We start from the raw sequence: 21,079 nt of genomic DNA, 5'->3' as shown, positions 1-21,079 counted from the left end.
GGAGGAAGGGAGCATGGTAAGGAAATTGTCAAATCTTGAGAAATTAAGGAACAGTGAGTAACTCAAGTAATGAAGTAGGTCTTGGGAACCCCTCCAAACCTGTCAGCCAAGCAGATCATTAGAGCAGCAAAGGTAACTTTCATCGGCACCCACATCTTGGAACAATGATTGTTTTAAAGGACCTGTGAACACCTGTTTTATACACTCATATAATGAGAAAAAATGATTAATTAGCTGAGTGTTTCCCCCAGACATTTGCTTCAGTAAACTTCATTAAAAATATTTAATGAATGATATCAATGATCTAAAAGAGAAAGTATGTTATCTTTTTCAAAATGTTTTCCTATTTAGTAAAGTCATACGTGTTATTGCAGATTACTTTGGTATTCGGTATTGGTGAAGGTATTTTCTTAAATGAAGAAAAACTCTATAGACAGAAAACTTGACCTTAAAGCATTTCCCATAATGGAACTATCTGCCATAATTACGAACTTCTACAAGGCAGAAACCATTGTTGTCTAACCTACTTTGTGACTGTGCCATCTAATAGAAACTGGGTTCAGGACAGTCTGTATTCATTTCTATCACAGTAATTATTTCCCATATTATAGTTGCCTACTTGCCTGTTCATTCCCTCATTCCCAACAACTCTATTAGAAAATAAGCTCCTTTTCTACTAGAGTGGATTAATTATTAAAGTGACATACTAAAATTTCCCTCTAAATTTTTTGTTATTTTTATAGTTATAACAGTTATCACGTAGTGTTTTTGGTCATTGTGTTATCTGATGCATACATGTATCTGCTTATTATACCTTCTTCAAAAGTTGTGTCTTTTCTTTTATACAATGGCTTATTTTGTCTGAGAAGTGATTGCATTTTACAACTTTATCTTGTTCAATGTATCTATTTCCCTCTGATTCTTTCTTATTACATTTTCCTGGTAATGTCTCTGCCTTTTAAATTTTTTTTTTAGTTTATCACATTAGCAATATTTCTTACAAATAACATACAGTTGTTTTTTAAACAAAATTGAGCAATTTGGTTCATTCATATTTAAAGTAAGAAGTTATATATTTTCTGCCGTATTACTAAAGTTTACTATTTATTTTATTTTATTGTTTCCTTCTTTACTTTTACTTTTTTCTCTTGGTATGATCCAACCACTCTTTATTCTCTTTTTGACACTTGCTAATTTGGAAATTTAACGTTATTGAACTTTATCCATTACACTGGGGGTTACTGTCTCATTTCAAGTACAAATTCTCACTTGTGATATAAAAGCAACTTATTAAGTGTTCCAATTGTGGACACTGCTAGTTACCTAACTGATTCTCCCTTTCTTCTCTATTAATCAGAATGCAGATATTTCGCGAGGCAGGGGGTGTTGCAAACTTGATTGCCCTTGCTTTTTTTTAATTAGAAGTGGCCCATGGAGCACTCCCTGGCTAATGATATGGAAGCAGAAATTTATTGGGTACGGCGCTGGGGTAAACAATTCTAGACTCAGCCGGCAATGTATTTTTGCCTTTTGCTCTTCCTCTCCTTTCTGCCTAAAATACAGATATCATGCCTAAAGGGAGAGTAGCCAGGTGATGATGACAAAAGCAACAAGAAAGAGGACTGAGTGGGAACGCAGGAGATTAGGCCCCTCTTAGCACTGTGGAACTGCACTGGATGGCCTGCTTCCAGACTCCTGTTATGAGAGAAACACAAGCCCCTTTTTAGTCAGATTTCTTGTTGTGTATAGCTGAAGGTAATCCTAATGGAAACACTCCCCACTGACCAAAGCACCTCTAATCCCTGGCTGCCCCTCAAAAGATGAATGAGATGAATGCCCAAATTCCCTATTCTCTCCAAACAATGATTAGAATTCTTTTACTTCTCCTCCTTCCTCCTCATTCTCAACACAAAGGTCACAGGGAAATATTTTGTGCTTTAATTATAAACTATTGATTTGTATTATTTTAGAGTTCCATTTTATTTCAAAGCCCTTTATTATTTCAAGTCATCTCTCATTATATAGAGAGATATATATTGCAAAGTTCATTTCTTACCATCATTTTCTTTCTTCTTCACCTTTCCTTACATTATGATTTCTGTTCTGATTCATTTCTTTGGCTAAAGTGTGTGTGCGCGTGTTTTTTTGTTTTGTTTTTTTGTTGTTGTTGTTGTTGTTGTTGTTGTTTGAGTATTCTCCTTGGAAGAGATGTGTGTTGATACCATCTGTGATTTCTTGCTTATTGAGTTACAGTTCTTTTCTCTCACTAGCCTGTGGATGTTATTTAAATGTCATCCAGCTTCAAGGATCACAGATAAATCAGTGTCAGTCTGTTTCGTTTTTCTTTCATAACTAATTCTTTCTGTTTTGAAATTTATGTTGTTAATTTTTTTCTTTATTGTGGACATGTTTTACCAGTCACTCCTGCTCAAAGTTAGTGAGAACTTTCAATTTGCAGAATCAAATCTATCTTGAAGCCAGAGAATTTTTCTCTAGTATTTAATTATTGCCTCTTTTCTCTTGTTTCTCTCTCTCTTATGGATCTACTATAATTTACATATTTTGATTTCTAGATACTTTTTCCAAATCACTTTTCTCTTCCCTCAGGATTTCTATTGCTTTTTATTTTTTGCTCCATGTTTTGAAACATTTCTACACTTTGATTTTCCATGACAATAATTCACCACAGTGCTCATTCTATCATATTAAATTTGAAAAAATTTAAAAAAGTGCTTTTTATTTCCAGGAAGTATATTTTAGTGCAGTGACTAAATGCCCTTAAGTGCTGTCATTATTTTGTTGTTGATGATGTTAAATGTGTGGTCTCTGTCTATCAGCAGTTCTCTGTCACAAGCACTGCCTGTTCTGGGACCCTAATGATTGATCCCTTAGGGAACTGGCTTTTACTACCTTTAGCACTGAGGTTGACCTACGTGGGTGCTATGAACATAATTTTAAAAATGATGGTATGATGAGCTCTTGCAAGTCAGTGATAGATAAGCATAGTTTTCTCCCAGACAAGGCTCTCTCCTCTCTCAACTGGTAGAGTCTGGCTGATGGAATAGGAAGTCAATCTTCTTTTTGGCATATCATGCTCCAGGTCCTGTTCTAAACAATTTATAAAAATCAAAAATTTTAATTATGATAACTCTTTGATCTAGATACTACTATCTTCATTTTACAAAAGAGGAGTTAAGAAACTTTCCCAAGCTTCCACTGTTACAAAGTAATGGATCTAGAACATATAAATCCCAGCAGAGCAGGCTTTGTTCATAACAATGGTTCTCAAACAGCATGAGGGTATTCCACATGAATACCCAATAGGCATTCCAGGGTCAAGGAAACCAGCAGCTCCTCCAGAGGGACCAAGGCTCTCCAGGGGCCAAAATTTCAGAGCTCAGCTCCTTGCCTGAGGCCTGTCCACTGCCAGTCTTCTAGCTCTGTTGGTCAGAGAAGGAAAACATCCTGCACCCCTTCACTTCTTCAACACCCAGGAAGGGCAGAGGCTTTGTGCACACCCACTACATACCCTGCCTCTTTGTCCAGCCATTGTCCAGGGCAAAATGTAGTTGGAAGCTATGGTAGAATTTGAATAAGCTGGAAGCAGATATAGGCCTTCATTTTATACAGAGCTTTAAATGTAATCTTCTTGAGAGTGGCAACTGTTTTCATCAACTGTTGCATTCTCAAAATCCAGAATATTGTAACATAGTAGTAGCTCAATAACTATTTACTGAATGAATTATAATAGGTCTTTGCCATCTGAGAACCATCATCCTAAAGCAATGTGTAAGACCTAGGACTTTATCCCCAAACTCTAACCTTCACACCAATCCTCTTCTGAGGATAACAACACCATCTCTGGAGTTGTTATCATCTTAGAATTAGAAAAGGGAAGCCTCTCTTCATTCTTTTGGTTATGAGTTTACAACAATAAAAAAAGACAAGACACTTTCTTACAGAACAAAGGAATAAACATTATGTACATAGACAAACTCTAGAAAATTCCATGTGTGTTTATGTGTGTGTGAGAGAGATGATTAGAAGAAAAAGAAGAGAAAGATGAAGTTGAGGAAAAGCTGTATAGTACAGCAACCATGCTCCACAGAGAAGAAAATGTTGCTTAGCAACTAGAGGTTTCAGGAAGGAAAATTCTAATTCCAGTTAGGGAAAAATATGGAAGGTAGGTAAATAATCTAGTAAAAGAGAAGGCTTTTGACATGATTGTTGTGATGAATAATTTGCTTTGAGAAATATGCTGCTGCTTTTCCTCTGCATCTGTTAAAAATTTGGCTGTATCTCAAAGCATGATTACTAAATGGCCAAAATCAACAGAATGGCCAAACTGGAGGCCAGTTTGTCCATCACAGACCGATATCGTTAGGGACCAAAAAGGAAATTTTTTTGCTACCTCACTACTATCACTGTTTTATCTTTTGATTTACCCTACTAATGCATGAACATATTCTCTTGGTAAAAGATTTTTAAAATACAGAAATACTGAGAGCAAACCCTGAAATAACCCCTGCAGTATGCCTTTCCTGGTTTCCTCTCCCAGATGGTACCACTGTCAAGCATCTGGTGTGTATACTCCTGTCCCTTCCCATGTAATTACATCTATTTACATATACCTTTACTGACTTTTTAACACAAAGGGGATCATATTCTACTACTTGAACTTACAAAAATATGATTGGAAAGTTTTTCATGTAATATAGGTTGGTTATATGTGCTGTATATGATACTCCTTTCGCAACTTTCCCCTATTGATGGAAATTTTAGTGTTTCTAGTTTTGTACTAATACAATGAAGTTATGAATGGCCTCGAATGGACATCACTGGGCACTCATGAATGTACTGCTTGAAAATATATTGCTAGAGCCAGAATTGTTGGGCCAAGGGAATTTAAGATTTAGAATATATTCTTCCTAATTTCCTTTCCAAAGTACTTCACCAAAAAAGACTCTTATCTGCTGTATATGAATGTGCCGGTTTCCCTATATCCGTCCCGAATTTGATAATGTATGCCATCTGATAACTGAAAAACCAAATGCGCGCGCGCACACACACACACACACACACACACACGACTGCCAGTGAGAATGAATATCTTTTACATGTTTATTGGCCCTTTTGTTTCTCTTTTTGAGAATTACCATCTGGCATCCTTTACTCATTTTAGTGTTGAGTTGTTTGCCTTTTCCTAAATTATTTATAGAAGTCTTTATATATTCTGGTTATTAATAACTTGTCTACTAAATGTGCTGCAGTAATTCATCTCTGCCACTTGTATTTTATCTTTTCTCTGTCCCCCCATCCCCACTATACAGAAGGTTTTAAGTTTCTTAGGTGAAACTTGTTATTTATACTTTAGGTTTCTGGGTCGAGGTTTCACTTAAGACCTTTGCTACCCCATAGCTTTAAAAAGTGTTCTTTATTTTTCTCTAACACTTTTTTATTTTTGCTTAATGTTTTGTGTCTTAACCATCTGAAGTTTAGCAAAAGATGTGAGGCATAAATGTTATGTTACTTTATTTATTCATATTGATAGCTACTATTCCTACTATTCAATGATGACACAATCTTTTCCCACTACTTAAAAAACAAAGTAATCATAAATTTAAGTCTTATATATACATGAATCTGCTTATATACTCTATTCAATTTTATTGACTCATTTTCCAGTTTCTAAACTCTTCAAGTTTAATTAGCATAGGCCTAGTAACATGTAATTATACCTAAATAAAAGTCCTCTCTCATTGGTAATCTTTTTCAGATTTTTTTGGCTATTTTGTGGTATCTTCTCTTTCTTATGAAAGAGGAGATTATATAGCTAGGTAAATATATAATTAGATCGATATATATATCTACATAGTCCCTTGAGTTTTATATTCTAAGTCCTTATATTTTTCAATGAGATCCATTTTCTCACTGACATTGTTTGCAAAAAGAAGTGTCAGCTTTGCCTCTTTGTTTCCCATAGCAATGCCTCTTTTTTCTTTCTTGTATGTCTTCATTACACTGAGTATGCCATAGCCACAACAGGTACCCCTTTCTTGTTCTTGTGTTTAGTGAGAATATTTCTCACATTTTTGCCATCACCTATGGTATTTTCTATAGATTTCATGAAAGATCCTTTATTAGAAATATCCCTTTGGTCTCTGCTTGCTAATTTTTTGAATCATTAAAGGGTATTGAATATAATATAATGGATTTTCTCCTTTAGTCCACTAATAATGATATATACATTTATTTACTAATGTTTAGCTAGGTGTTCTGAATAATCCTTGGTTAGACTCTCCCTTGTAAGTATACATCTCAAAATTTTCCTCTCCCTTTCCTACCAAAGAACGGGGAGGAACTTTACCATTTAACCAGTGTGAATAAGGAAATGGAACAATAACTGGTTAGAACTGCTGCCAATACAGGCTGCACCAGGAGAGGTTAGACAAAGATCTGTTTGTCTCCCATAAAGAGAGAAGGAAAGGAGTCAATTTTAGTTCAGATAAATGAAATAAAGAAAAAGAAACAGAATCTCCTAAGCAAAGGCTGAAACCACGGTGACAATTTTTGAATTTTGTGTAATATAATATTGGGTATAGAATAAGTGGTTAGTGTAATAACATTCTATTTTCTAAATTTCTTCATATCCTGAAACTTCTGCCTCTTTATTTATCATATATATGCCCAGAGAAGCAATTGTTCTCTTATTTTTGCAAATGTCTAAGACAGAAATAACTTATACTTGAATATGAAGTACAGTGTTCTTCAATTTTCTGCTGGGTTTAGTATGTTAATATTTACTTTAGGATTTTAATATTCATGCACATGAGGAGAAATTTAATTATATTTCTCTTTTTTGTAAATTTTTTGTCCTTTGTTAATGACAGAGTCTGGCTATTCTCATAGAATAACTTACAAAGCTTTTCATAATTTTTTCTGTGCTGGAATAGTTTATATATAATATAAAAAGTGTCTGCTGCTTGAAGTGTTACAAAATTCTTCTATGAAACTACTTGGACCTAAGGTATTTTTAAGGAGAATATTTTAGTTGACTGCTCATTTCTTGATTCATAATACTTCTAGCTCTACCTTTGTACTTCTTGAATTAGTTATTATATACTTTTCTATGAAGAGATACATTTCACCTAGTTTTCTAAATGTCTGGCATAAAGATAATAAAAATATTTTCTTATGATTCTTGCTCTAATATAATTTTAAATTTCTTTTGCACTTACAATGTTGTTTATCCATGTATTTTCTAGTTTTCTTTTCATTTATAATTGCCAAATGTTGAATTTAATGGTCTTTTCCAAAAACAGTTTTGATTTTGTTGATTGGTGGGACAGATCCTGAAGAAGATGCACACTCTCTGATAAGCCAGAGGTCTCTGTAACATCTTCAGTCAAGGGAGGTGCAATAGCCTTTAATAGGGAGGAGGGGGCCACTTCTGCAGGTGGTTCAGGGAAATGAGGGGTTTCAAATTTCTTTAGTGTGGCAACCAGTTAAGTTCCCATCTCAAGACTCCTTCCAAAAGAGGACCTGACGTGGATTTAGCAGCACTTCCAAGATTGACAATTCAGTGTTTTTGCAACTGGCCAGCTTTATAAATAAGTCCGGTACCTGATCCACCACTCTTTCTGCTGTCCAGCTGCAGCAGTTGAGAGTTTCTTCAAAAGTTGCCAAGGAAGCCCACCAGCTTTCTCACTTTGCCTGTAGTTCATGATTAATCATCCTCAGCCTTTTGTTTTCTTTCTCTAGTGCCTTGGTTGCATGCAGCAAAATGCATCTGATTCCATTGTCTATAATTATTACTTTCCCAAAACTTTTCAAACTTTTGAGGTATTGCACCCATCAGTGCTTTTCCTTCACTATGATACCCTCTGAGTTCACCACTAGTGAAATTTTAACAATTATATTGTGCACTAGCTGGTCTCCTAAGTAGGCCTCAGTTTTACCCTACCTTCCATATACATGTTCCATGTCCTGCTTTCTCTCTCTTTGAATCTGGTCTATGCTTGTGATTGCATTGATAATAGAATATGGTATAAGAGATGCTGTACTATACAAAATGTTGGCCTAATCCTTAAACGATCTTGTATTTTCTAGTTCGTCTCTCAGAAAGCATGTTCTTGGGATGTTCCTCTTGGAACTCAGCTGCCATATTGTGCAGAGTCCACTTACAGGCACACTGGTCACCAGTTCCAGGTGATCTCAAAGCTGAAGCTAGCTTCAGCTTCCAAACAAGTGAATGAGCCCAATTAAGCTTCCAAATGACTACAACCTCATCCAGCATCATTGAAGCTGGAGAACTGCCCTGCTAAGCCTAATTAACCCACAGAATCATGAGAGGCAATAAAATAGTTATTTTAAGCCATTCAGCTTTGCATATATTTGTTATGCAACAAAATGTAATCAGAATGTGTTGCCACAGTATTCCAGGATCTTCCACACTTCATTTGCTACCAATGATGAGATCTTAACTGTTAGCCACCTGGTGGGTGATCCAGCTCCAAAATTCCACCCTTAAAGTTCTGCTTTCTTTGTCCACTTGGCACCAACTGTCTGAAATCAGGTCCCCTGAGAAACATTCGTTAAGATAGAGAAGACAGGCATACGCATATGAAAAGGTTTTGAGGAATAATCAGAAACAGTACCTGTGAGGGAGTACAGGAAAGACTGGGAGGAAGGAGAGGTTGAAATGCAATCCCAGAGGTCTCAGCCAGTCTCACAGAGAGCTCTGGAGATGGGAAGGTCTTTAGGAGTTGTCCTGAATTGAAGCAAGGCGTCTGGGATCAGTTAGTGAATGCAGGCTGCCACCAGAAAGGAGGCTAACATTGAATGAAATATCCTTGACAGTGTACTATAGCATCCCATATACTGTCATTTGAAATATTTCATGATTTGGTTTTTCTTCTCCTCTACCTTTTGTCTATCAAACTTTATTTGTCCTATTTCCTCTTCCTCCACCTTGTTGTCGGAAAGCTATACACTTTCTACTCTTCTCATTTTTATTCTTATATTTTTGAGATGTATATTTAACCCTGTAACTTTCTGTCAATGTCCACGTTTAATCAGAATATCTCTACCTACAAGGGACAGGATTTGTAGCCTCCTTTTATTTGTTTTCTGTTTTGGACTTTTCTTCTCTACCACCTCTCACAATTCTAGACTGATACATCTGCTTTATTATGTTATATGCTAATAATTTTTAAACTTTATTTTTTCTATTTAATAGTTTAATTTTGTTTATCCTGAACACTGCAGATTTAATTTTTTTCTTGTCTAGCTATTACTAATATACAGAAATACAATTTTTATATTGAATTTTGCATATTGACTTTGCATTTAGTAACTATAAACTCATTAACATTTGGAATTCATTTTAGATTTTTTTTTGGATTTTCAACATAAGCAATTATATTTTGTGTGAATAATGACAGACGTTTTCTTTTCAATACTGTTCCTGTTAGGTTTTTGTTTTGTATCTTGCCTTATTACATTGGATAAGGCTTCCTGTACAATATTGAGTAAAAGTGAAAGTAGTCACAAAGAGCAAGTCTGTATAATTTCTGATTTCAGAGGGAAGTTTTTCAGCATCTCTCCATTAAATGTGAATTTTGTGCAGACTCTATTCCTGTTTTTAAGGTGTATTTTATGTTTTCAATAATTAATGGACTTGACATTTATCATTTTTTTTCTGCCTCTATTGAGGTCATATAATTTGTTCTTCCTGTTTTTGCTATGTAGGTAAAATACATGATTAATTTTGAAATGTTAAGTTAATCTTGAATTATTGGGATAAACCCAATTGAGTCATAATATAGTATAATTTATTTATTTTGCATAATTAAGAAAATTTTAGCTTATAAATAATATTTGCCTGAAAATTTTCTTCCTTGTTACCTACTTGATTTTTTTTTTTTTTTTTTTTTTTTTTTTTTTTGAGATGGAGTCTCAAGGCTGTCGCTCAGGCTGGAGTACAGTGGTGCGATCTCGGCTCACTGCAACCTCTGCCTCCTGGGTTCAAGTGATTCTCTTGTCTCAGCCTCCCTAGTAGCTGGGATTACAGGTGTGCACCACCACGTCTGGCTAATTTTTGTATTTTTAGTAGAGACGGGGTTTCGCCATGTTGGCCAGACTGGTCTCAAACTCCTTACTTCAGGTGATCCACCCTCCTCAGCCTCCCAAAGTGCTGGGATTATAGGCGCCCTGCTGTAACCTATTTGTTGTAAATCAGCTTATTCTGACTTCTAAGGACAAGTTAAGAATTGTTCTCTTTTTTAAATCTCTGGAAGTTTATATAAGATTGATGTTCCTTCTTAAAATGTACAATTTTCAGGTGAAGCCATCTGGGTCTGGAGCTTCTCTCTCTCTCTCTCTCTCTCTCTCTCTCTCTCTCTCTCTCTTTGTGTGTGTGTGTGTGTGTGTGTGTGTGTAGGTTTTCAAGTAGAGATTCAACTTCTTTAGTAGGTATAGAGTTATCCAAAGTTTGTAGTTTTTAATTTTTTTTACTTCAGTTTTGGTGAATGGTGTTTTTCTAAGAAAGATTTTATTCAAAATGTTATAATATTCTCTTACTATTTTTAGAAATTATCAAACTTGTTGTGATTTCCCCTGCTTTAATCCTGATAATGGTTACTTGTATCTCTTGCTCTATTAATCTCTTTATTTGGGAGTTCATCAATTTATTGGTCCTTTTAAGGAACAAACTTTGGGCTGAGTATTTCTATGGTATATTTGTTTTTTATTTCATTAATTTGCCTTCTTATGTTTTAGCTTTTTCCCCATACTGAATATATTTTCTCTTTTTTTGAATTTCTCATTTTTATATTTGTGTGGTATGGCTTTTTCTCCAACTACATTCAAATTTTCTCTTTGTCTTTTGATTCCAGTAGATTGAATATAATATGCCTAGGTGGTATGTGTGTATACACACACGCAGACACACACACATTTGATGTTTATCCTCCTTGCAGTTTTCTAAGTTTCTTGAATCTGTGGTTTGGTGTATGTTACTGATTTTGAAAAATTCATAGCCATTATTTCTTCAAAATTTTTTTGTCCTATCCTTTCTTTCATTGTTTTTTAAATTTTAAGTTCAGTGGTACATCTGTAGGTTTGTTACATAGGTAAACTTGAGTCATGGGGGTTTGTTGTAGAGATTATTTCACCACACAGCTATTAAGCCTAGTATGCATTAGTTGTTTTTCCTGATAGTCTCCTTTCCCCCAACCTCTACCCTCAAGTAGGCCCCAGTGTGTGTTGATTCTCTCTATGTGTCCATGAGTTCCCATCATTTAGCTCCCACTTATAAGTGAGAATATACGGTATTTGGTTTTCTGTTCCTGTGTTAGTTTGCTAAGAATAATGGCCTCCGGTTCCTTCATTACATCATATACAAAAATTAATTGAAGATGAATTAAAGACTTAAATGTAAACCTCAAAACTATAAAAACCTTGGAAGACAACCTAGGCACGTGCAAAGATGTCACGATGAAGATGCCAGACACAATTGCAACAAAAGCAACAGTTGACAAATGGGATCTAATTAAACTAAAGAGCCGCTGCACAGCAAAATAAACTGTCAACAGAGTGAACAATCTACAGAATGGGAGAAAATTTCTGTCCTAGTCTTTCTCTGGAATTCCACGTAGGCATCTGTGAGACTGCATGGAATTTTTAAGATTGTTCCATTGGTCTTGGGTGCTCTGTGTTTCGATTAGGGTGTTTTCAATTGACCTACCTTTAAGTTCACTGAATCTTTCCTAGGCAGTGCCACATCTGCTAATGAGTGTGTTGAAGGCACTCTTCATTTATGTTACTGTAGGGGGTTTTGTTCTTTGAAATTTCTTTTGATTCTTTTAGTTCTCATCTCCTTGTTGAAATTTTCCACTGATCTCATGTTTTCACTTTTTCCATTACAGTTGTTAACATCATAGTCATAGTTATTTTTAAATTGCTGTCAGAAAATTCTAACATCTCTGTCATCTCTGAGTCCAGTTCAGTTGACAGCTTTGTTTCTTACCAGTATGTTATTTATTTCTTGCCAGTTTGTTTGCTGATAATTTTGTGTTTAATGTGTGCATCTTGTGTTGGAAAGTGGAAATAGGTAGTTTTCATGGCTGTAAGTAAGCATGCCTTCCCTTATGCTAGGCATTTTGTGTGGAGGTTTGGGTTAATCTACTGAAAATATTGTTTGGATTTGCAGTTCGTTCATGCTATGCTTAGCCTCAGTGTACCACTTGCTTCAGATTTCTCTCACAATATCTTTACTTTTGGGTGGGGCCTGGTTTTCCTAAGCAGGTTCCTCTATCTGCTCCACACTCAGTTTTAATTCTCCTGTTTGCATTATGCTGCTGAGAGGGTCTGTCTCCCTGTTCTTACAACTTCCTAGCAGCACCCCACTGTTACTTGTTATTTGATGCTTGTTAGCTTGGTACTAGGGAGCAGAGGGGACAACCTCTGTTGTTTTGGTTAAACTTCAGTCTTAGTGGGTCCTATATACTTGGGTCTTGGGAATGCGACCTTCTCAGAACTCTTGCTTTTTCACCATCTGTAGTTCTGTTTTCAGCACTTATGCTTGCCTCTCCCTCCAGTAAAAGGGAATTTTTCCCTGTTCCCTTCTCCCAGCTACACGGCCTTTGTCCCAGTGCCTAAAGGTGACAATGCTTGTTGCCAAAACCACTTGTAGATGAAGGCTTCTATTTATCCGGGGAGGTAAGAGAGAAGGTGTTGGCTGGTTTTGTACCCCCTCACAGTAGTTACCATCCTCCTCCTCCAGGTCTGCACCATGAGGCATGCTTTCTCAGGACTCTCACCCATCTTTTTTTGTATGCCCTGTAGGGTCCCTCCAGAAAAGACTGCAAGAAGATGTGAACTCCCCTTATATGTGGGAGTATGTGGCTCCCAGGGGCTCTGCATCCTCCTGTGAACCCACACTCAACACTTCCTGATATGGTTCATCTTTGTGTCCCCACCCAAATCTCATCTTGAATTATAGTCCTCATATCAAGGGGATTCACTATCACAAGAACAGGGTTACTTAATTGAACCATGGGGCCAGTTCCCCCATGCTGTTCTTGTGATAGTGAGTGAGTTCTCACAAGATCTGATGATTTTTAAAGGGGCTCTGCCACCTTCACTCAGCACTTCTCCTTCCTGCTGCCTTGTGAAGGAGGTACCTTGCTTCATCTTTGCCTTCCACCCTGATGGTAAATTTCCTGAGGCCTCCCCAGCCATGCTGAACTGTGAGTCAATTAAACCTCTTTCCTGTATAAATTACCCAGTCTCAGGCAGTTACTTACAGCAGTATGAAAATACACTAATACACCCCCAATTTATTAACTCTTCTAACCAAATTCTAACTGGTGTTTGGCTGTGTTTGTTCCGGGTTAGCAAGTGCCATCTTTCCTCATAGACATCTTTTTCTCCTTAGATTTTAGACTAGTTGGTTTTCCTGTGATCTCACTTCTCTGAAGTTTTCAAGGAAATCTTGACCTTGCATTTTTTGTTGTTTTTGTAAGGGTGGAAAACATTGTTCTTTCCAGTTGCCTGTATCCTGAGGAGACACTAGAAGTCTTTTAATCGTATTTTTAGTTTTCTTCTTATTGATTTCTAAGGGTTTGTATATTCTGGATGCATATTATTTTTCAAATATTCATATTGAGAAAACTTAGCTCGTGGCTTCTGTTTTTACTTTTGAAATTGTGTCTCTTGCTGTGCAGATGTTTCCAAATTTGGCAAATTGCAATTTTAAAATCTTTTTCTTTTATATTTAGAGCTCATTGTGTCTTGTCTAAGATATTTTTATATACTGTAAGTTCCTGGAGATATTCTTTAATGTCTTTTTTAGAAATGCTATGATAGTTTTAGCTTCTGTACAAAAAGTTTATTTTAAATTAAGTTAATCTTTGTGATATGAGAAAAAGATTGTAGTTCATTTGTTACTATGTGTTTAATTATTTCAGTACTACTTACTGTAAAAACTTACCTTTGCTTATTTAATTGCTTTGATACTTTTTTCAAAATTTAATTGACCACATGTATATGATTCTATTTCTGTACTCTATTCTTTACCATTGACCTCTTTTTCTTGTTACACTAATCTCACAATGTCTTTATTTCTGTCTCTTTATAGTAAGTTTTAAGGTCAGATAGAGTTCTCCATCTTTGTTCTTCTCAGGATTGTTTTGGTATCCCAGATGTTTTATATTTCTTTACACACGTTAGCATACATTTTTCACTTTCTGCAAACAAAGTCTATTAAGATTAGTCTGCATACCAGTTAGGGAGAGCATTGGCATGTTAATAATATTGAGTCGTCCAGTCAATGAGCATGATATATCTCTCCACTTAGATTTTATTTTGCATTCAGAGGGTACATGTGAAGGTTTGTTACATGGGTATACTGAGTGATGCTGAGGTTTGAGGCATGTGTGACACCATCATGCAGGTAGTGAGCGTAAAACTACCAATAGGTAGTTTTTCACCCCATCCACCTCTTCCTCCTTCCCTCTTCCAGTAGTTCCCAGTGTCTGTTGTTCCCACCTTTATGCCCATGTTTACTCAGTGTTTAGCTCCCACTTATAAGTGAGAACATGTGATATTTGGTTTTCTGTTTCTGTGTTAATTCACTTAGGATAGTGAATGGCCTCCAACTACATCCATGTTGCTGCAAAGGACATTATTTTATTATTTTTTATGGCTGTGTAGTATTCCAAGGTGTATATGTACCACATTTTCTTTATGCAGTTCACCATTGATGAGTACCTTGGTTGATTCTGTCTTTGCTATCATGAATAGTGCTGCAATTAACATACAAGTGCAAGTGTCTTTTTGGCAGAATGATTTATTTTCCTTTGAGTATATACCCAGTAATGGGATTGCAGGGCCAAATGGTAGTTCTAAGTTCTTTGAGAAATCTCCAAACTGCTTTCTACAGTGGCTGAACTAATTTGCATTTCCACTAACAATGTATAAGTGTTCCCTTTTCTCTGTGGCTTCGCCAGCATCTGTTTTTTTTTGACTTTTTAATAATTGTCATTCTGACTGGTATAAGATTATTTCTCACTGTAGTTTTGATTTGCAAAAATTTCTCTTAGCAATATTTGATAATTTTAACTGTAGCTGATTTGGACATCTTCTGTTGAATTGACTCCTACATATTTTATGCTTTTTATTCTATTGTAAATGAAGTGGTATTATTGAATTTTCCTATCATTTCCTATTAGTATTTGTTTTTTATTGTGATTGTTTTATATTGACCTTGTATGCTGTGACCTTGACAAATTCACTGATCAATTTTAGTAGTCTAAGTCAACTTTTGGAATTTTCTATATAACAGTCAAGTCATGTGTACATGGCAACAATTTAACTTCTTTCTTTCCAATATTAATCGACTTCTAATTTTACCTAAGTTAGAACACTGGCTGTGCCTTTAATTTTAATTGTCTTTATTATAAAGATGTAACTTATATACAATAAAATTTATCAATTTAAAAAGTATAATTCAAAGAGTTTTGACAAATGAATAAAATCCTGTAATCACCACCATAACCGTGATATAAAACCTTTCCATCACTCCCTAAATCCCTTAGAGCCTTTTGCATTCGATTGCCTCTCACTTTAGCCCTGGAGAACCACTGATCTGCATTCTGTCACTTCAGTTTTGCCTTTCCTTGAATATCATATAGAAGGAATTATTTGTAGTATTTTGTGTTGCATTATACCTCAACATATATTTTTAAACCACAAAATTTCATGTATAATTTTTCCTTTAAATTGTTGGTTGTTTTATAAATAAAGTTTTAAAAGACTAAGAAATATGTCTTTTATATTTACACATATTTCCCATTTCTGCTGCACTGCATTCTTTTCCATATATCTGAGTTTCCATTTGCTCTATTTCTTTTCAGCTCCTTCCTAAAAGTCCCTTTAGAATGTCTTACGGTGCAGATTTCCCACCTATGAATTCTTTCATAGTTTACCTGAAGATGTTTCTACTTGACTTTCATTTATGAAGGATATTTTTGTTAGGCATGGAATTCTGTATCTATAGCTTTTTTTTTTCTTTTGGTAGTTAAATATCTTCAAAGTTAAATAACTTTACAGATATCATTTTGTTATTTTTTGGCCTACATTATTTTTGATGAGGAGTCATCTGCGGTTTGTATCATTACTTCCCTAAAATGTGTAATCTCTTCCTCTCTGTCTCTCATTCAGTGCAGGAGGATGCTTTCAAAACTTAAAAAGAAATCTTCTGTTTTCAAACATTTGATTTAGATGGACTTATATGTAGTTTTATTTTCATTTATTTAGTCTGGGTTGCTGAGACTCTTGGATCAATAAGTTGAGGTTGTTTACTTAAATTTGAGAAAATTTTAGCTGTTTTTTTTCAAACACATTTTCTGCCCTAGACTATTTTTCCTTTCTTCCTAAGACTCTGGTTGCATGTAAGATATCTTGACAGTGTCCTCCAATTCACTGAGACTTAAATTTTTTTTTCATTTTGTTCTCTAGATTGGATAACTTCTATATTTTTATTACTTCTTTACTTCTGCATAACAAATTATTGCTAAACTTAGTGATTTAAAATAGCAAAAATCATTTATTTCATAATTTCTATAAATACAGAATTCTGAATCATTTGGAATTTTGAATCGTTCACTTGGGTAGTTTCAGCTTACGTCTCTCATGCAGTAGCAGTCAGATGATGACTGGGTTACAGTCACTGAAGGATGGATTGAGGCTGGAGAATCTATTTCCATGGTAGCTCACTCGTGACTAGAAAGTTGGTTCCTCTTCACATTAGCTCATCCGTGGGGTTGCCTGAGTGTCCTTAATGTCATGGAAGCTGTCTTCCCTCAGAATGAATAATCTGAGAGATGAAGACAGAATCTGCTGTGTTTTTATGATCTGGGAAATCACACACCTTCACTTTCACCATATTCTATTTGCCACGTGGGTCAACCATAATTCAGTGTGGAAGTGGAATTCAGAAAGACATGAATACCAGGAGGTGAAGATTACTGGGGCCTACTGTGGAGGTTGGATACCATATCTATCCTCGAGTTTACTCACCCTTTCTTCTGCAAACTGCACTTTGCTTTAAAACTGTTAAATTTTTTTTTTTGGTAATGTAAATAGTTTGCATTATTAGTTCTCAAGTTTTCAGTTGGTCCTTTTTGATAGTTTTCATTTCTCTGGTAAGAGTCCCCATTTGTTTACGATCATCTTTTTTTGTTTATACCCCATTTCATTACAATTATTCTTTCCTTTAATTATTTAAACATTTATAATAGTGGTTTTAAATCCTTTTTATGTGAATATCAACATACGAATCATCCTGGAGTTGGTTTCTATTGATTAATCTTTTTAAAAGACCGTTATTCTCATTTTCCTATCACTTCACAGGTACAGTAATTTTTTTATTGCATACTGGGCATTGTCAATGATTCATTGCTGAGATTCTGAAGTTTGTTTTCTTTTACTTTAAGAGGGTTTTTTTTGGTTTGTCTGTTTTTGGGCTTTTCCTGTAGCACACATTTAACTTGGTGGGACTTATAGTCCAAACCTTGTCCCCCTATAAGGGGCAACAGCTAAAATTTCTTCTCAGCCCTTTTTACATTCCAGTTATTGCTTATTGCTTTCTGCTGGGTTCCTTAGAGTCTCCTCTACACATCTGTAGTTCAGAGTATTACATACAGATTTTTTTATTCTTCCACCATGGTCCCTTCTTTCTGGAATTTCCTTCTCAATTTCCAACTTCTCTGTCAGGCTTGAATTCTGTTTTCTGGTACCTCAAACTAGTAAGACCAACATTTTCTGTTTGAGTTGTGGCGGTCCTGTGCTGCCTGCAGAGTGCCCTTAGAGGCCCCTAGAGGAAATGCCAAATAAATGTACAGCTCATTCAGAAGGGTTTCTTTCTTTTATGGGTTACATCACTCCCAGTTTTCTGATTTTGGCTGTTATTCTGCACATTTAAGTAACTGTGTTTATATTTAGTCTAGAGATTGAAATGTTTATATTCAGGAGGCTTAGTAATACCAGCTCCTCTGCCATTAACAGAATAGAATCTTGCCCTTTCATATGTGAATGAGACACTAAGTATCTCATTAGAAACTGTGGGTCACTGAGCCTGTTTAATGGTAGGTTTCACTCTAAGGTGATTTACAGAAATGAGGATATTTTGTTGGGGGTACCCCAGTGTCCGTAATCATAGCAATCTTAACCCTCCTTGGGTTATTTATTTTGTTCAGTGAAGAATCCACCAATGGCTGTACGGCTAGGGGTAAAATAGACATAAACCAATTTCTCAACATTCTGGGAGCCTGTGGCCTCACGGGTCTCTCTACTTATTATGCAGTTTCACTTAATCTCTGTTTTCAATATGGCCTCAGCTGTATCTTCTGGTCTAAAACATATTTCGTTCCTTGTTCAACATTTACAAAATTAAATATATTATCTTCTCTAGGGTTTGGTAGGAGTGTTTTTTGGCTGTGAGTTGTTAGAAGAGATAATCCAGGAAGCCTAAAAACTTTAATTTTAAAAAAGAATGTGTTATGAATACATAATAGTTGCACTTATTTATGGGACACGTGATATTTTTATACAAGCACACAGTGTGTAATGATCAAATCAGGGTAACCGGACTATCCATCCCTTCAAGCATTTATCACTTCCTTGTTGTTAGAAACATTCCAATTCCACTTTTAGTTATATTGAAATATGTAATAAATTACTGTTAACTATAGTTGCCCTATTGTGCTACTGAATATCAGATCTTATTCCCTCTAGCTAACTGTATTTTTGTACCCATTAACTGTCCCCTCCTTCCTACTACCCTTCCTGTCCTCTGATAGTCATCATTCTACTCTCTAAGAGTTCAATATTTTTCTTAGCTTCCACATATGAGCGAGAACGTGCAATATTTGTCTTTCTGTGCCTGGCTTATTTCACTTAATGTCCTCCAGTTTCATCTGTGTTGTTGCAAATGACAAGATTTCATTCTTTTTATGGCTGAATAATATTTCCATGTGTATACATACTACATTTTCTTTATCCGTTCATCCACTGATGGATACTTAGGTTGATTCCTTATCATGGCTGCGATAAACATGAGAGTGCAGATGTCTCTCTAATATACTGATTTCCTTTCTTGTGGATATATACCTAGCAGTGGGATTGTGGGAACACATTTTAGTTCTATTTTTAGTTTATTTATTATTTTGAGGAACCTCCATTCTTCACAGTGACTGTACTAATTTATGTTCCCATCAACAATGTACGAGGCTTCCCTTTTCCCCACATTCTTACCAACTTTCATTATTGCCTGAGATATTATCAAATATCTCAGGGGTGAGATATTTCCTTGTTTCGATTTGCATTTCTCTGATGAATAGTAATTTCTGTATATAGTTGTTGGCTATTTGTATGTCTTCTTTTGAGAAATGTCTACTGAGATCTTTTGCCCATTTTTAAATCTGATTTTTTTCCTATAGAGTGTTGTTTGAGCTTCTTATATATTCTAGTTATTAAACCCTTGTCAAATGGATAGTTTGCAAATATTTTCTCCGTTCTGTGGGTTGTCTCTTCACTTTTTTTGATTGTTTCCTTTGCTGTGCAGAAACTTTAGCTTGATGTGATTCAATTTGTCCATTTTTGCTTTGGTTGCCTGTGCTTTTGAGACCTTACTCAAGAAATCTTTCCCAGACCAATGACTGGAGTGTTTCCCCAATGTTCTCTTCTAGTAGTTTCCTAGTTTCAGGTATTAGATTGAAGTATTCAAACCACTTTGACTTGATTTTTGTATCATGAGAGAGAGGGTCTACATTCAATCTTCTGCAAATGGACATCCAGTTTTCCAGGCACCATTTATTGAAGAGACTGTCCTTTCCCCATTATATGTTCTTGATGCCTTTCTCAAAAATGATTTGACTGTAAATGCATGAATTTATTTCTGGGTGCTTTATTCTGTCCTACTGGTCTATATATCTGTTTTGATGCCAGTATCATGCTCTTTTGGTTACTATACCTTTGTATTATACTTTGAAACCAGGCAATATGATACCTCCAGCTTTCCGCCCCCACCGCCCTGCCGCCACCTCCCCTCAGGATTGTTTTGTCTATTTGGCTTCTTTTGTGGTTTTACATAAATTTTAGCATTATTTTTCCTATTTCTGTGAAGAATGTCATTGGCATTTTGATAGATATTGCATTGGATGTGTAGATTACTTTGGGTAGTGTGGGCATTTAAAAAATATTGTTTCTTCCAAACCATAAACATAAAATGTATTTTCATTTTTTTTGTGTCCTCTTCCATTTCTTTCATCAATGTTTTATGGTTTTCACTGTAGACATCTTTCACTTCTTTGGTTAAGTTTATCCCTAGATATTTTGTTTTATTTGTAGCTATTGTAAATGGGATTACTTTTTCATTTTCTATTTCAGAAATGCTACTGTTTTCACAAGTTGATTTTGTATCCTGCAACTTTACTGGGTTGATCAATTCTAATGGTTTTTTTTTTTTTTTTTTTTTTTTTTGGTGGAGTCTTTAGGCTTTTCTAAATATAAGATCACTACATCTGCAAGCAAGGACGATTTGACTTCTTCCTTTCTAATTTGGATGAAGGGGCCTAATAACTTTTACAGAAATTTTTAACCAATGTTTTATTCTCTGTTCTATACCTCACCTTGAGAACTATCTGGTACTCTAACTTCTGAATATGTCTTGATTTTATAGTAGGGATTAGATTTCTTCTTATTGGCTTTTCCCATTGAAAATCTAGGTTTCAGGTTTATTAACTCCTCTAAGTCTGTTACTGTTTGTTCATATGCTCAAGATTCAGTTGACATCATTTCTCTCCTTCTTTTTGTGGGCTAATAACCCTGTTCCTTTTCAGTTGAGTTTTGATAAGAAGTAATGCTACATTTTGTATATTTAATTCCTCTTTCATCTATTTTAATATTTATTAATTTTTATCTATGTCTTAAATAAAAGTAAGCTGCATGGATTATACAAAATATCCTGTTTTTAAACTTCAATTAATAGCATATTTACAAAAGTTGATTATGAAAA

General features: G+C 35.2%; 1 pseudogene; it reads right to left on the bottom strand.

Annotated features, from left to right (window-relative positions):
• LOC126956138 (proline-rich nuclear receptor coactivator 2-like) overlaps window positions 1-7,724 on the bottom strand; it is a 53,601-nt pseudogene extending 45,877 nt beyond the window's left edge.
• Window positions 7,725-21,079: the final 13,355 nt, after the last annotated feature.

Source organism: Macaca thibetana, chromosome 6 (assembly GCF_024542745.1).
Source record: "Macaca thibetana thibetana isolate TM-01 chromosome 6, ASM2454274v1, whole genome shotgun sequence".
Classification (NCBI taxonomy): domain Eukaryota; kingdom Metazoa; phylum Chordata; class Mammalia; order Primates; family Cercopithecidae; genus Macaca; species Macaca thibetana.
The sequence above is the reverse complement of the archived record's forward strand: the minus strand, read 5'-3'. Positions and strand labels throughout refer to the sequence as shown.